This window comes from Dermochelys coriacea, chromosome 1 (assembly GCF_009764565.3).
Source record: "Dermochelys coriacea isolate rDerCor1 chromosome 1, rDerCor1.pri.v4, whole genome shotgun sequence".
NCBI classification, from domain to species: Eukaryota; Metazoa; Chordata; order Testudines; family Dermochelyidae; genus Dermochelys; species Dermochelys coriacea.
Genome location: NC_050068.2, coordinates 335,866,172 through 335,882,451, shown reverse-complemented (window position 1 = coordinate 335,882,451; position 16,280 = coordinate 335,866,172). Strand labels below are relative to the sequence as shown.

Below are 16,280 nucleotides of genomic sequence, written 5' to 3'. Positions count from 1 at the left end.
TCTAACTAGGATTTTTGGATAAAGGGAATTCAGAGAACTGGAATAATACTGTATATGTATGAATAACATCTCTTTTTGATTGCCTGGGTACTTAAAATGTACCACAGCATTGAGACTTAGATCCTTTTAGGATCTGGATAGAAGTAATTGTTGATTTAGGGTGACAATGATCAATGCTACAAGGAATGACAGCATAAAAGTCTGCAGTTTAGATTCATAGATTATAAGGCCAGAAGGAACCACTATGATTATCTAGTCTGATCTCCTGTGTGACATAGGTAATAAAACTTCATCAAATTAATTTCTGCTTCAACTAGAGAATATCCTTTAAAGCAGAAAAGAACCACAAAAATCCTCAAGCTTCTGATTCAAAGTAGATGTCTTTTCTTTGCTAAATATAGGACTTTTAGTCAAATAGGAAAAAATGCCAGATCAAGCTGAGTGAAATTAATTATAGAGGACAAGTTCTCAGTGACAAATGAGAAAGACATGTGGAGGCAACTGAGTAAGGACCCCCCAAAAGAATTAGGATTTACAGAGATTTACGGGAATGTCAACATAGCTAAGTAAAGCAGCACCTCGGTAGGAGAAAATAATCATGAAAACACAAAAGTGATAAAGAGCTTTGTACAGCAGCACAGCTTTCAGGAGCTCTTGTAAGTACTCAAAGAAAGGAGCAACAGCAAGAGGAGTTTGAAATAAATGTGACTCAAGTAATACTAATTTCTGTAACAATGTCAACAAATGAAAAACACAAAATGATCCCCAATTTGCTTGAGAGGGTAATTCTAGATGGATAGCCAATGGGAAAAGCCCAGACACTTCCAAGCATAAACTTTTATAGGGACTACCAAGGTGAAATTATTGCATATGGTGAGAGGATATGCAAAGAAAATTGATTCATAATGCCACACAGCAGGTCAGAAATGCTAAATACTATGCCTATCTGGCTTTTGAAAAGTATAACCACAGAGCTGGAGATGCCATTTTCTAGTGAGGCATGAATGTTAGTATGGAAGATAAGGCAGATAAGTGTAAAATCTGCAACAAGTACAGGAAACAGAATTCAGAGTAGCAGCCGTGTTAGTCTGTATTCGCAAAAAGAAAAGGAGTACTTGTGGCACCTTAGAGACTAACAAATTTATTAGAGCATAAGCTTTCGTGAGCTACAGCTCACTTCATCAGATGCATTTGGTGGAAAAAACAGAGGAGAGATTTCTATACACACACACAGAGAACATGAAACAATGGATTTATCATACACACTGTAAGGAGAGTGATCACTTAAGACAAGCCATCACCAGCAGCAGGGGGGGGGGGGAAAGGAGGAAAACCTTTCATGGTGACAAGCAAGGTAGGCTAATTCCAGCAGTTAACAAGAATATCAGAGGAATAGTGGGGGGTGGGGTGGGAGGGAGAAATACCATGGGGAAATAGTTTTACTTTGTGTAATGACTCATCCATTCCCAGTCTCTATTCAAGCCTAAGTTAATTGTATCCAGTTTGCAAATTAATTCCAATTCAGCAGTCTCTCCTTGGAGTCTGTTTTTGAAGCTTTTTTGTTGAAGTATAGCCACTCTTAGGTCTGTGATCGAGTGACCAGAGAGATTGAAGTGTTCTCCAACTGGTTTTTGAATGTCATAATTCTTGACGTCTGATTTGTGTCCATTCATTCTTTTGCGTAGAGACTGTCCAGTTTGACCAATGTACATGGCAGAGGGGCATTGCTGGCACATGACATTTTGTCTCTATCTGAGGGATGAAGCAAATGTGGTTGTATCTTAGAGCTTGGCTGTAGCCATGACAATGAATCATGTGATGTGGTTTGGATTAAAGCTGGAGGCATGTAGGTAAGTACAGTGGTCAGTAGGTTTCCAGTATAGGGTGGTGTTTATGTGACCATCACTTATTGGCACTGTAGTGTCCAGGAAGTGGATCTCTTTTGTGGACTGGTCCAGGCTGAGGTTGATGGTGGGATGGAAATTGTTGAAATCATGGTGGAATTCCTCAAGGGTTTCTTTTCCATGGGTCCAGATGATGAAGATGTCATCAATGTAGTGCAAGGAGAGTAGGGGTGTTAGGGGACGAGAGCTGAGGAAGCGTTGTTCTAAGTCAGCCATAAAAATGTTGGCATACTGTGGGGCCATGCGGGTACCCATAGCAGTGCCACTGACTTGTGGCCCATATGATTTTAAAACCAAAGTAATCTATTTTCTCTCTCAAAATGCAGATTTAGATAGCTTTACTACTCCCATGCTATGCAATCCATATTTTTTGTGCAATATTGGTCAGAAACAAAAACAATGATGTATTTATTTCATTTCCTGGGAAAAGCCTAGAATATACACTCACTTTCTCTAAAAAAAAAAGATACATTTTAGGTACTTATTATTTTTTACTGAGGAGAAAGAAAAGGAGCTAGATCCCTTTTATCCAACTAGCAGTAAATTGAGTGTAACAACATCATTGTAAAATGATATGCTTTTATAAAGTCCTGAATATGGTGCATCTTTTGTGTTTTGTTTCTTATTGTTTGCTGTACACAAAAGGATAATTCATTAGGCCAATTCTCCAACTAATCTCAAAGTGACATGAATTCCTCTGCAGAGTGAATGTCTATAGTAAGTAATCCATGGAAAACAGGCAGGCATCTCTTGTCATTTTGGAGTTTTAATCCACTTCCTGGAGCATGAAAATGCTCAGGATAATAAATGTGCGAATGACCAAAATGAACATTATTTTTGTATTTTATTTTCTTTACAATGCTACTGATCAGTAGAATTGCTGAATCTGGCAGATACAATGCCCTTGGATTAAGGAATTAGATTTAGGAGGAAGAAGAATTTGTTGAAGAGGGATGGGAAAAAACACTTTTTTTCTATTGGCAAATTTTAAGCAATGAAAGCAGTGTTGACAGAATGTTTAGGTCTAGTTTATAACAGTAGTAAGCCCTTTTTAGTTTAAGCATTGAAGTTTTTACTTAGAATAAAAACCACCTTCAGCTTTTCAAATATGTACTTCTGTTTAAAGCTCAGAATAGAGTAAACCTTATATCTTAGAGATTGGATTTGTACCTGTGTGTAGGTGTAGAAAACTCATGTTGTATTCTATTGCGGCCAGATGATGATGCTTTTACATTGATTTTAGTGGCACTATTTATTTGATTAATTATTCACCAATGTGAGTAAGAGAGTCATAATTTGACCCTTAGCTTCTACTGTCCTAAAATATCTAAACCCCCCCTCCCCACATAAAATAATAGTACAGGAGTGTTCAAGCAATTGGAAGGTGGTTGACATCTTAAAGATATCAGAATCCTTTGGAGAATCCCCCAGTATAATGTATAAGCCCGGCTGGACCTATACATGTCTTGAACTGATTGCTGAAGTGAGCTTTGGTAGGAATTTCTTTTGCTGGATTGGCGTGGGAGGGAGGGTAAAGGAACTTTTCCTAACAAGGCTTTAAAAGCTTCAGTAGTAAAGTTATGTTGATGGAAGTCTCCCTTACGTGTTCACTGACAGCAAGTCACACAGGATTACACTATGGGCAGGAGATGTTATTTATGTGAGTGGCAATATTCAGGGTTTATTTTTTGCAGGGGGTGTTTTTTATTCAAAATAGTAAAATCAAATCAAATCCCCAACTGGCTTTAAAATCGCTTGTGCCTTTGGAGGTGAATTTATAGCTCCGTGCCTCTCACGAGCTTGGTGGAGGTTTCTCTTCCCTCCTCTCATCTCTGCCTAGATGTTTTTTGCATGTGTTGTGTGACAGCAGGGGAAGGGGAGTGGGTTGTGCTTTTTCTCTTCTCCCATTGTCAGCTAGTGCAAGAGCGTGTTGGGAAAAACCTGTCTGCGGGATCCTGTGTCATCTCCCGCTACATGTGCACAGGAAAAGTCAGTGCTGCTCGCTGCGCCTCTCTGTTTCCCTTTCATTCTTGCTTGCACTGAAGCAGGGAGCAGGATTAGCTCGTGGCACTGGCTGTCAGAGGAGCGTAGATAAAAGGCACAGCTCGTTCAGCGCCCCTGCTGCAGCCCTTGTTATTGTTTCCCCCTTCCCCACAACAGTTGTGCCTCATTATCCACTGTCTGGCTCAATTTTTGTGCCCGTGTGTGCATTGGAAGGGGCTTGAAGTTTTCCCTGCTCCACCGACTGTGGCAGAAGAAGGAGAGATGTTCTATAGCGTGGCCATGAGGTCTTGATTGTTCTGCGTTTATGAATGAAGCTGACCTCAGTCACCTGTTACCTCCAGTTTCTAGATTGTTGGAAGTTCTGCGGCTGTTCCCTACAGGACCGAGGGCACCGAGACGCCAATCTACAAGGACCCTACAGTATCGTCTGCAGCATGAGCTGGCTGAATAGGATTGCACTGCTTTTCTTGGGAGTATTACTAGCAGAAAGAGTGAACTGCCAGCATGTGAAGAATAACGTGCCAAGACTCAAATTATCCTATAAAGGTAAGTCTGTTGTTGTCCTTTATTTCCTCTCTCCCTCGCTCTCTTTTCTTAGGATCTGTTCCTATCTTTCCGGCTTTTCCTTATAATTAAAAATGGAGATGAGTGTTAGAGAAAAATATTTCCAAACACTTTAGAAAAACGTTTTAAATTCAATACCACTCAGTTTAAATGCAGACAAAGAAGAGTTAATTACATTTGCAGACAAAGATTCTAGAATATGCTGATTTTTGTAAGAATATTGAATTATTTCATAGGACTTTACACTTGAAAAATGATTAGACATCTTTGACCACCCCAATTAATCTTTATGCTGCTCTGGGCATGTTGTACAGCTACAGTCCAGTATTTATCTAGTTCAAACATGGAATAGAGGGAGATTTGTGTTTTCTTTCTTTTCTTTTCTTTTCTTTTGCATGAAGTGGCTAAATCTCAGTCATGAATATTCAGTTTGTACAGATCTGACAATCAGATGCCTCACATAAGCAGTAGATGGTGGGTTTGCCAAGAAACTATAAACTGAAATGCAATTTTTTTCTTAAATGAAATTGTATCATACATACTTTGACAATTTTCAGTAATCCTTACAGAGAAAGCGTTACTAAGAGAAGATAACCATCAGATTATACTTATTTTTGGAAACTGAATAGCATTAGGAGGCTGGGGCACATGATTTATGAGAAGAGGCTGAGGGAACTGGGTTTATGTAATCTGCAGAAGAGAAGAGTGAATGGGGATTTGATAGCAGCCTTCAAGTACCTGAAGGGGGGTTCCAAAGAGGATGGAGCTAGGCTGTTCTCAGTGGTGGCAGATGACAGACCATGGAGCAATGGTCTCAAATTGCAGTGGGGGAGGTCTAGGTTGGATATTAGGAAACACTATTTCACTGGGAAGGTGATGAAGCACTGAATGGGTTACCAAGGGAGGTGGTAGAATCTCCATTTTAGAGGCTTTTAAGGCCTGGCTTGACAAAGCCCTGGGTGGGATAATTTAGTTGGGGTTGCTTTGAGCAGAGGATTGGACTAGATGACCTCCTAAGGTCTCTTCCAACCCTAATCTTCAAGATTAGACACAATGTCATTGTCAGTAATTAACTTTAGTAAAAAGAAAAGGAGTACTTGTGGCACCTTAGAGACTAACAAATTTATTTGAGCATAAGCTTTCGTGAGCTACAGCATCCGATGAAGTGAGCTGTAGCTCACGAAAGCTTATGCTCAAATATATTTGTTAGTCTCTTAGGTGCCACAAGTACTCCTTTTCTTTTTGCGAATACAGACTAACACGGCTGCTACTCTGAAACCTAACTTTAGTAAAATATTGCTATTATTAAAAGCCAGGACTGTGAAGACCCAGGCATACTCTCTCCGTTATCGTTACAGGACATTTCATTAACGATTCTATATATGTACATTATAGGGAGAAACATAAAAGCTGGACAGTATACAAATAGGATAGAAGATTAAACTATAAGAGCTAGGTATTATTACTAAAAAAGGTATCCCCTCCCCAAAATTGACTTTTTATAATCTCAGATTATTTATGACAGAGAGATGGGGAAAATAGGTTCAGTTCAAAATGTGTGTGTGTGGTAAGAGAGGAGAAATGCACCATTTCTACAATGGAAAAAAGTGACCATGTGTGTTTGTGGTCATAGATGTCAATCTCTGTCTGCTGTATATCTCATGCCAGGAGAGGTATGTTCTCTACTTTTTCCATAACAAGCAGAATCTGTCTTTCTGGTGGCACAAGTGTGAGGGGAAAAAAAACACCTAAGTGATTCCAGGCAGTCATCATTTTCACACTTTAGATCAGAAAATTAAACACCTATCAAACTTGGATGTGTTCTGAATTAATTGTGAAATAAATGAATGTGCATATTTTAAAAAGAATGTGTGTGTGTGTGATATGCCCACTTTATATATGAAAAGAATACTTTATGGTTCTCAAAATGTGTCAATTTGTTTTTTGTGAAAAAATTATTTTATATTTAATAAATATAAATTGGTTATTTTAAAAAATTTAATCTGAGAGACAACTTGATGCATGTGTCATGTTATAAAACTCATTAAATACACTTTATTTTTTTTATCTAACTTCCAAACTTGACCATAAAATGACCTGACCATAAAACTCAATTAAATTATTCTAAGAGCTTAACTTCAAGTATTGCTTAAAAGTGCTCAATTAAAGTGTTAAATGGTTAATTAATAATTGTTTGTTATTCCCCCCCCCCCCAATTCTGCCAATCATACTAACGCTGAATCTTCTCATTGAAATCAGTGGGACTAACTGTGTAATAAAGTGCTACTTTAGTTTGAGGAAGGGTGGCAGAATCTGGTCCATAGTTTGTATCCATTGATACTATATCCAAACATATAACCAGCTTTGCAAAACTTGATTATTCTGCTGGCTGGTTGTTTTTAACTTCTGCTTCTGTTGGGAATAAGAATCTAATTCTCATAGTTTTTATTTAATAAACACCAGCTTCTAGGGAAAGTTTTTCACAACAGTAACTCAGGAAACTGAAAAGGAGTACCGGTGGCACCTTAGAGACTAACAAATTTATTAGAGCATAAGCTTTCGTGAGCTACAGCTCACTTCATCGGATGCATTTGGTGGAAAAAACAGAGGAGAGATTTATATACACACACACAGAGAACACGAAACAATGGGTTTATCATACACATTAACCCATTGTTTCATGTTCTCTGTGTGTGTGTATATAAATCTCTCCTCTGTTTTTTCCACCAAATGCATCCGATGAAGTGAGCTGTAGTGAGCTGTAGCTCACGAAAGCTTATGCTCTAATAAATTTGTTAGTCTCTAAGGTGCCACCGGTACTCCTTTTCTTTTTGCGAATACAGACTAACACGGCTGCTACTCTGAAATCAGGAAACTGATAGACTCAATGGTGCTGTTTGTGTAATTGAGTAAACAAGCTATAAAAGTAGTATCCTATTGGGCACACTTTGGGTAGGACAAGGGAAGGAGTCCATGGAAGAGGGACCCAAAAGATGCTTTCAGGTTTATTGCAGAAGTGATGTTAGAAAAATGGGGTTTCTTGTCTTTGTACCATTCATATTTGGGCAGCTACCTGGGGAAAGCAGATATGGGGTAAACAGGGATGACATCCTGTTCTTAATTGAAATCAATACACGCGTCAATACACAGTAAACTCACATTTACTTCAGTAGAAGTCAAAATTTCACCCCATAAATCTCAAACAGACATTACATGCAGGTCCATAAACTGAAATGTATTTTCTGATTTTAATATAAATATGACCAAGTGACTGAATCAAAGTTCAGTGAAGTCAATGAGAATCTTTTCACTGACTTCTGTGGGCTTTGGATCATGTCCTAAATATGGGAAAAATTAGCTTAAAACTACTGCAGGTTAAACTGATCCTCACCACCTCCACCTCTCTTTTGTGGCTTTTAAAGGCTGCAACTGGTGAAATAAAAAGAAATTTAATCTCCAAGTTGAGAAGAAAGCCTTTAATAAAACAACTGTTAAACAATGAGGAAACAACATGTTCTTAAAGTTTCTTTTTATCTCAATGAACAGTGTAATGAGCTCTACTGTGTTATTAGGTTGTAGGTACTGTTCAGAAATCATCTGTTGTATATAGAGTTCTCTGTGTGATGGTAATCAAGTTGAGTGCAAAGTTTAAAACAATAAATATAGTCTTAGCTCCACATGGATTTTTCCTTTCTTTTCTTCCCTTTTTTCCCATTTGCTCCATCTCTCTCTTTTTTCTTTTATGCAATGAACCAACAGAGTAAACCAATGCTAGGTCTAGCCTCAGTAAGTTTTGTTTTTTGCTTTTAATAAAAAGAATTCCCATTAAAATACCTTGTTTCACAAATCTCTTCCCAAGGCAACTCTAATATTTGTCATGAGTAAATCTTGTGAACTCAAAGTTTCTCATATCCATCTTTCTCATCGCATTTGTTTATTGAAAATGACTAAATCCTCTAAGTATGATTGGTAAAAGTAAATATGTGGTTCTTTTTTGTTATTGGAAGCACGTTACTTAAGAATTAACTGGAAAAAGATTGCATGTAGATTCAGTTGTACTACTCCCTGGTTTCCATTCAAGCCATAGTAAAAATAGATATTTTGCCTAAAATTGGTATGAAAATAAGAGCTGCCCCCAGATGCTGTGTATGATTCATAGATACTAAGGTCAGAAGGGACCATTCTGATCATCTAGTCCGACCTCCTGCACAATGCAGGCCACAATCTCACCCACCCACTCCTACGAAAAACCTCACCTATGTCTGAGCTATTGAAATCTTCAAATCGTGGTTTAAAGACTTCAAGGAGCAGAGAATCCTCCAACAAGTGACCCATGCTACAGAGGAAGGCAAAAAACCTCCAGGGCCTCTTCCAATCTGCCCTGGAGGAAAATTCCTTCCCAACCCCAAATATGGCGATCAGCTAAACCCTGAGAATATGGGCAAGATTCACCAGCCAGATACCCAGGAAAGAATTTTCTGTAGTAACTCAGTTACCATCCATCTAATATCCCATCTCAGGGGATTAGGCCTATTTACCCTGAATATTTAAAGATCAATTAATTACTAAAATCACAGTATCCCATCATACCATCGCCTCCATAAACTTATCGAGCAGAATCTTAAAGCCACATAGATCTTTTGCCCCCACTGCTTCCCTTAGAAGGCTATTCCAAAACTTCACTCCTCTGATGGTTAAAAACCTTCGTCTGATTTCAAGTCTAAACTTCCTGGTGGCCAGTTTATACCCATTTGTTCTTGTGTCCACATTGGTGCTGAGCTGAAATAATTCCTCTCCCTCTCCTGTATTTATCCCTCTGATATATGTATAGAGAGCAATCATATCTCCCCTCAACCTTCCTTTTAGTTAAGCTAAACAAGCCAAGCTCCTTAAGTCTCTTTTCATAAGGCAAGTTTTCCATTCCTCTGATCATCCTAGAAGCCCTTCTCTGTACCTGCTCCAGTTTGAATTCATCCTTTTTCAACATGGGAGACCAGAACTGCACACAGTATTCCAGGTGAGGTCTCACTAATGCCTTGTATAACGGTACTAAAACCTCCTTATCTCTACTGGAAACACCTCTCCTGATGCATCCCAAAACTGCATTAGCTTTTTTCACAGCCATATCACATTGGCAGCTCATAGTCATCCTATGATCAACCAATATTCCAAGGTCCTTCTCCTCTTCCGTTACTTCTAATTGATGCGTCCCCAGCTTATAACTAAAATTCTTGTTATTAATCCCTAAATGCATAACCTTACACTTCTCACTATTAAATTTCATCCTATTACTATTACTCCAGTTTACAAGGTCATCCAGATCCTCCTGTATAATATCCCGATCCTTCTCTGAATTGGCAATACCTCCCAGCTTTGTATCATCTGCAAACTTTATTAGCACACTCCCACTTTTTGTGCCGAGGTCAGTAATAAAAAGATTAAATAAGATTGGTCCCAAAACCGATCCCTGAGGAACTCCACTGGTAACCTCCCTCCAGCCTGACAGTTCGCCTTTCAGTAGGACCCGTTGTAGCCTCTCCCTTTAACCAATTCATTATCCACCTTTCAATCTTCATATTGATCCCCATCTTCTCCAATTTAACTAATAATTCCCCATGTGGCACAGTATCAAACGTCTTACTGAAATCTAGGTAAATTAGATCCACTGCGTTTCCTTTGTCTAAAAATATCTGTTACTTTCTCAAAGAAGGAGATCAGGTTGGTTTGGCACGATCTACCTTTTGTAAAACCATGTTGTATTTTGTCCCATTTACCATTGACTTCAATGTCCTTAACTAATTTCTCCTTCAAAATTTTTTCCAGGACCTTGCATACTACAGATGTCAAACTAACTGGCTGGTAGTTACCTGGATCATTTTTTTTTATCCTTTCTTAAAAATAGGAACTATATTAGCAATTCTCCAATCATTCGGTACAACTCCTGAGTTTACAGATTCATTAAAAATTCTTGCTAATGGGCTTGCAATTTCAGGTGCCAATTCCTTTAATATTCTTGGATGAAGATTATCTGGGCCCCCTGATTTAGTCCCATTAAGCTGTTTGAGTTTCGCTTCTACCTCAGATATGGTAATATCTACCTCCATATCCTCATTCCCATTTGTCATGCTACCATTATCCCTAATATCTTCTTTAGCCTTATTAAAGACTAAGGCAAAGTATTTGTTTAGATATTGGGCCATGCCTAGATTATCTTTAACCTCCATTCCATCCTCAGTGTTTAGCAGCCCCATTTCTTTCTTAGTTTTCTTCTTATTTATATGGATATGAAACCTTTTACTATTGGTTTTAATTCCCTTTGCAAGGTCCAACTCTACTTGACTTTTAGCCTGTCTCACTTTATTCCTACATGTTCTGACCTCAATAAGGTAGCTTTCCTTGCTGACCCCTCCCATCTTCCACTCCCCGTATGCTTTCTGCTTCTTCTTAATCACCTCTCTAAGATGCTTGCTCATCCAGCTTGGTCTACAACTCCTGCCTATGAATTTTTTCCCCTTTCTTGGGATGTAGGCTTCCAATAGCTTCTGCAGCTTTGATTTAAAGTAATCCCAGGCCTCCTCTACCTTTAGATCCATAAGTTCTTCAGTCCAATCCACTTCCCTAACTAATTTCCTTAATTTTTGAAAGTCAGCCCTTTTGAAATCAAAAACCCTAGTTGCAGATTTATTTTTGTTAATCCTTCAATTTAGTTTGAACTGAATTAGCTCATGATTGCTTAAACCAAGATTATTCCCTACAGCCATTTCTTCTATGAGGTCCTCACTACTCACCAAAACCAAATCTAAAATGACATCCCCTCTAGTCGGTTCAGCAACTACTTGATGAAGGAATCCATCAGCTATCACATCTAGGAAAATCTGAGCCCTATTATTATTACTAGCACTGGTCCTCCAGTCTATATCTGGGAAGTTAGAATCTCCCATGATCATGCAGTTTCCATTAGTATTTACTTTATTAAAACCATTAAAAAGGGCTCTATCCATATCCAAATTAGATCCCGGCGGTCTATAGCATACCCCAAGCACTATCGTAGGAGAGGCTCTACTAGTTATCTTCCCCAATGTAATTTTTGCCCAGACGGACTCTGTCTTATCCATTGCATTGCTTCTTATTTCTTTACATTCTACCATATACAATGCTACTCCACCACCTTTACCTTTATTTCTGTCTTTCCTAAACAACACATACCCTTCAATACCTGTAGTCCAGTCATGACTACTATTCCACCATGTTTCTGTTATCCCTATAATATCTGGTTTCACTTCCTGCACCAGTAGCTCTAGTTCCTCCATTTTTTTCCTAGGCTCCTCGCATTGGTGTACAAACATCTTAATTTTTGCTGTTTGGCCTCACTCACATTTTGTACCCTATTAGGCACAGTCATTCTATTAGGCACAGTATAACCTATTAGACTGGTATCCACACGGCCCTCGTTCCTTATATACGTTCTCCTACCCACGGTTGTATCCTTTCTTACTTTGTTTTCTTCCCTCTCAATGCTAAAATCTGGCATGGAGATAACCTGGACATCTCCCAACCATCTCCCTCAAATTCCTAGTTTAAAGCTCTCTATCAGTTGTGCCAGCCTCAATCCTAGAAGTCTATTTCCTTTCCTACTTAGATGAAGTCCATCCCAAGAGAACTGTCCTCTGTCTGTGAATGCCTCCCAGTGGCCATACATCCCAAAGCCCTCCTTATAGCACCACTGCCTAAGCCATCTGTTGACAGTCATAATCTTGTCACACCTTTGTTGCTCTTCTCTAGGAACAGGCAGAATCCCACTAAAGATCATCTGAGCCTTGATTTCCTTAAGCGTCTTCCCCAGCCTCGCATAGTCTCCCTTAATACTTTCCAGTGAGAATCTAGCCGTATCATTTGTTCCCACATGAAGGATAATTAGGAGATTCTTTCCCACTCCCTTTAGGATCCTTTTCAACCTCAGGTCTACATCCCATATCTTAGCACCTGGAAGACAGCACACCCTTCTATTCTCTGGATCAGCTCTAGTTACAGGCCTGACTATTCTTCTCAATAAAGAGTCCCCGATCACATAGACCTGTCTTTTTCTGCTTTTTCTCCAGTCTCTCCCCTGTTCCCTCTGGCTGCAAGTTCTTTCCATTCCTATTTTCCCTTATAATCCTCTTCAACCCATCCTGTATCCTCCTGGGTCTCATATTTGGTGTAGTCTCCCTTGACTCTTCCCCTTTTCCTATAGGACTAGCCTCTCTTCTCTTCTTCCTTGCCCTTCCACTTTCAGCAACTACCTGCTGAGCCCCTTCTTCATTTTCCAACTCTGCAAACCTGTTCCTAAGCTCTATTTCTCCTTCACTAGCCCGTCTTTTCCTCTGCCTGGTTCTTTTAGTCACATGCTTCCACTGACCAACCACTTTCCTCACCCAGTCTCCCCTCAAAATTCCCCAGACCTGCTTCCATCTGTAAGTCTGAGCTTTTCCCTTCAGATACCTCATGTCTTTGCTCCATCATCTGCTCAACCCCCTTCCTAACCTCAACCAGAGTTTCCACCTGCATCTCCAGACCTCAGATCTTTTCCTCCATCAGCTCTATCAGATGGCATTTCATGCAGAAAAAACTCTTACCAGGTCCACCCTCCAGGATCACATACATACCACAGCTTCCACATCCAGTCATCCTCAATGTGTCTTTCACTACAGGAGTCACTCCCACAGCTGCCTCCGTTTCTGTCATAGCCTTCCCACCTAAATCCTGTTAATCTGGGAAACACAAGCCACACCAAAAGACCACCCCCCCACAGCAAAAACAAACCCCAAACAAGCACCACAATACAAACTCCCCTGTTTACAGCTCTGTTTGCTAGCTCCTGTGCCGCTGGCTGGCTACCTTTATAGGACCCCTAGTCAGAGAAGCCCCACCCCCTAATCAGGGCTCAGCTTCTCTCCCAGCACAAAGCCCTGCAAGCCTCTACACACACACACACACAAAACCAAATACAGATACCTTCTCCTCCAACAGAACTCCCATTCAAACTCCCCTGTTTACAGCTCTGTTTGCTAGCTCCTGCAGCTGTCTGTGCCCAATGATCAATCTATAAATGTGCCAGAATTTCATCCACTCTTTTATAGGCAAGTAGTGCTGAACTACATGGGTACATGTGAGTCTGATAATATTTAACTAGTAAGATAGCTACTTAACTTGCAAGTGTTTTCTTTATAGCCAGGCACATTCCCCCAGTAACAAAACAAAACAGAGCATTTTAGTAAGAGAATTAATAATATATAAGCCCTGATTGGAGACGTGTCTCTAATTATTTAATATTGCAGTTTGTCTCAAAACTCAAGATACCTATTTAAAGCATCTTATAATTGAATTATATTATGCATATATCCTCCTCTCTGAATCCTCTTTTCACACTCACTGTGAAGAAGAGAAAGGAATTGAGAACTTGGAAAAAGGAGCAGGGATATAGAAAAAACAAGTGTTTATGGACATAGGAAAGTGCTCGTAAGATTCTCCAGCCCCAGTTCTCTGTACATTGCAAAAAGATCTACAGTTCAGGCTCCTTTTGTGTGAAGATCCATTTGGCACAGGAGTTGGGAGTACAGGACTTAGAGGCAGCCACAATATTTTCAGACAGCCTTGGTCCTGATCTGGAATATATTAGAGTAGCTCAGGAGCTGATCTCATTAACACTAGCAGGCCATGATCCCCAAAGAAACCATATACCAGTTTAGAATTGTCAGAACAGAACAGAGGCCTACTCTGGCACAAACTTCCTGCCCCCAGCATACCCTCTACGCTGGAGAGAGGAGACTGGTTAAAATGTGTTAGGATATAGATATTCAGGCCTGTCTGTAAAGGCCTTTACTCTAAGAATTGAGGTGTATTCTTATTACTTATCTAGTTATAGAGGTATAAAAGAAAGATCAAAATCACTGTCTACCGGTGTAAGAGCCTTCTCTTACTGTCAGGTTTCAGAGTAGCAGCCGTATTAGTCTGTATTTGCAAAAAGAAAAGGAGTACTTGTGGCACCTTAGAGACTAACAAATTTATTTGAGCATAAGCTTTCGTGGACTGTAGCTCACGAAAGCTTATGCTCAAATAAATTTGTTAGTCTCTAAGGTGCCACAAGTACTCCTTTTCTTTTTCTCTTACTGTGACAGTCTGAGACCCTGTTCTTAGACTAAGGTCTTTGGCTAAGCAGTAGAGCAGCTATAAGCTGGGAATTGAACGGTCACATTCTCACATTCCAAACTAGTCACACTGAAATAAAGTGCTATGATAATGCCTATCGCCTCCAGAGAAAAGGAAGTGCCTAGAAAATGTAAAAGGAAACTTAGTGTGGCAAGAACTCACTTATCAATAGCTGGGATGTGAAATCCTCATTTCTGTGTTGTTCTATCATTGTGGTCCCCATTTCCCTATTGTTTGTCTGTATAATCTCTGTCTGATTGTTTCTGTCTGCTATATAATTAATTTTGCTGGGTGTAAACTAATTAAGGTGGTGGGATATAATTGGTTAAAGAATCATGTTACAATATGTTAGGATTGGTTAGTTAAATTTCAGGAAAATGATTGGTTAAGGTATAGCTAAGCAGAACTCAAGTTTTACTATATAGTCTGCAGTCAATCAGGAAGTGAGTGGGGGGGGAAGTGGGCGGGGGGAATCGGAATCGGAATCGGAATTGGAATCGGAATCATGTTTTGCTAAGGGAGGGAATGGGAACGGAATGAGGGTGGGAAAATTGGAATCATGTTTTGCTAAGGGGGGGAGAATGGGAACAGGGACCCAGGTAAGGCTCTGTGTTGTCGGAGCTGGGAAGAGGGACACTAAGGAAGGAAACTGGAATCATGCTTGCTGGAAGTTCACCCCAATAAACATCAAATTGTTTGCACCTTTGGACTTCGGGTATTGTTGTTCATGCGAGAAGGACCAGGGAAGTAAGTGCATGAAGGAATAAGCCCCCTAACAAAGTGCTTTACATCAGCAGAGATCTTGCCTGTGCAGAGGAATTCTCAGCTGGCCATTTAAGACAAAAGATGCAAAGTGAACAGACCAAGGAGGAAGAGAAACTGGCCCTACATTTTTTGTTTTATCTTCCCACTGTTTCTATTAAATGCTAGTAAGGAAAGTGTGGTTTCTGGATTACAAAACCCTCCCTTTCTAGGGATGACTATTTGAAGTAACTGGGCCTGCTATACAGTTTCTTGTTCATAAAGGTGCTGGGGTGATAGCAACGGAAACTGTGCTCTTCTCTTTGTGCATGGAGCAGCTTACCCTTATACTTAAAGCCTTGATCCAGCAAAAAATGTAATCAGATCAATAGTCCCATTGAAAAGTCTACCATGCGTTTCAGTGCTTTGCTGGATCGGGTCTTAGATGCATCTCTGAGTGCTTGGGACATGTTTAGTGACATGTATTTTAAGCAATAATCTGCAGCCCCCTTAAAGAAGATAGAAAAATGTTCTTTTTGTCTTTCAGAACTTCAGGAAAAGCTGGCACCAGCTGAAGAGCAACCCAGAATATCATGGATCTACTGTCATGACAAAGATTGTGTTTTGTGTTGTTTGTCTTGTTGCTAGCATTGTTGTGTATTGTGTTTAAAAAAATGGGATACTACATTAGGCAGAAAAGGATTAATGAGTTCTTTACCTGTATTTACAGAAACAAATGTTGCAGAAGGGCAGAGGTCAAGGAATGCCAGTCTGTTAATAGGGAAACATCTACAGGTGGTGAAGGCAGGTTTAAAGGCAAAATATGTGTGGGACACGAGGTTTATCTGTTGGTGGGAATGAAAGGATAAACATAAGAAT

At 39.7% G+C, this 16,280-nt stretch overlaps 1 long non-coding RNA gene across 1 annotated transcript; it reads left to right on the top strand.

Annotated features, from left to right (window-relative positions):
• Window positions 1–3,787: 3,787 nt before the first annotated feature.
• On the top strand, window positions 3,788–16,063 carry LOC122457837. Its single transcript, XR_006277512.1, has 2 exons — window positions 3,788–4,454; window positions 15,949–16,063. It is a non-coding gene; the product is annotated as an uncharacterized LOC122457837 (long non-coding RNA).
• Window positions 16,064–16,280: the final 217 nt, after the last annotated feature.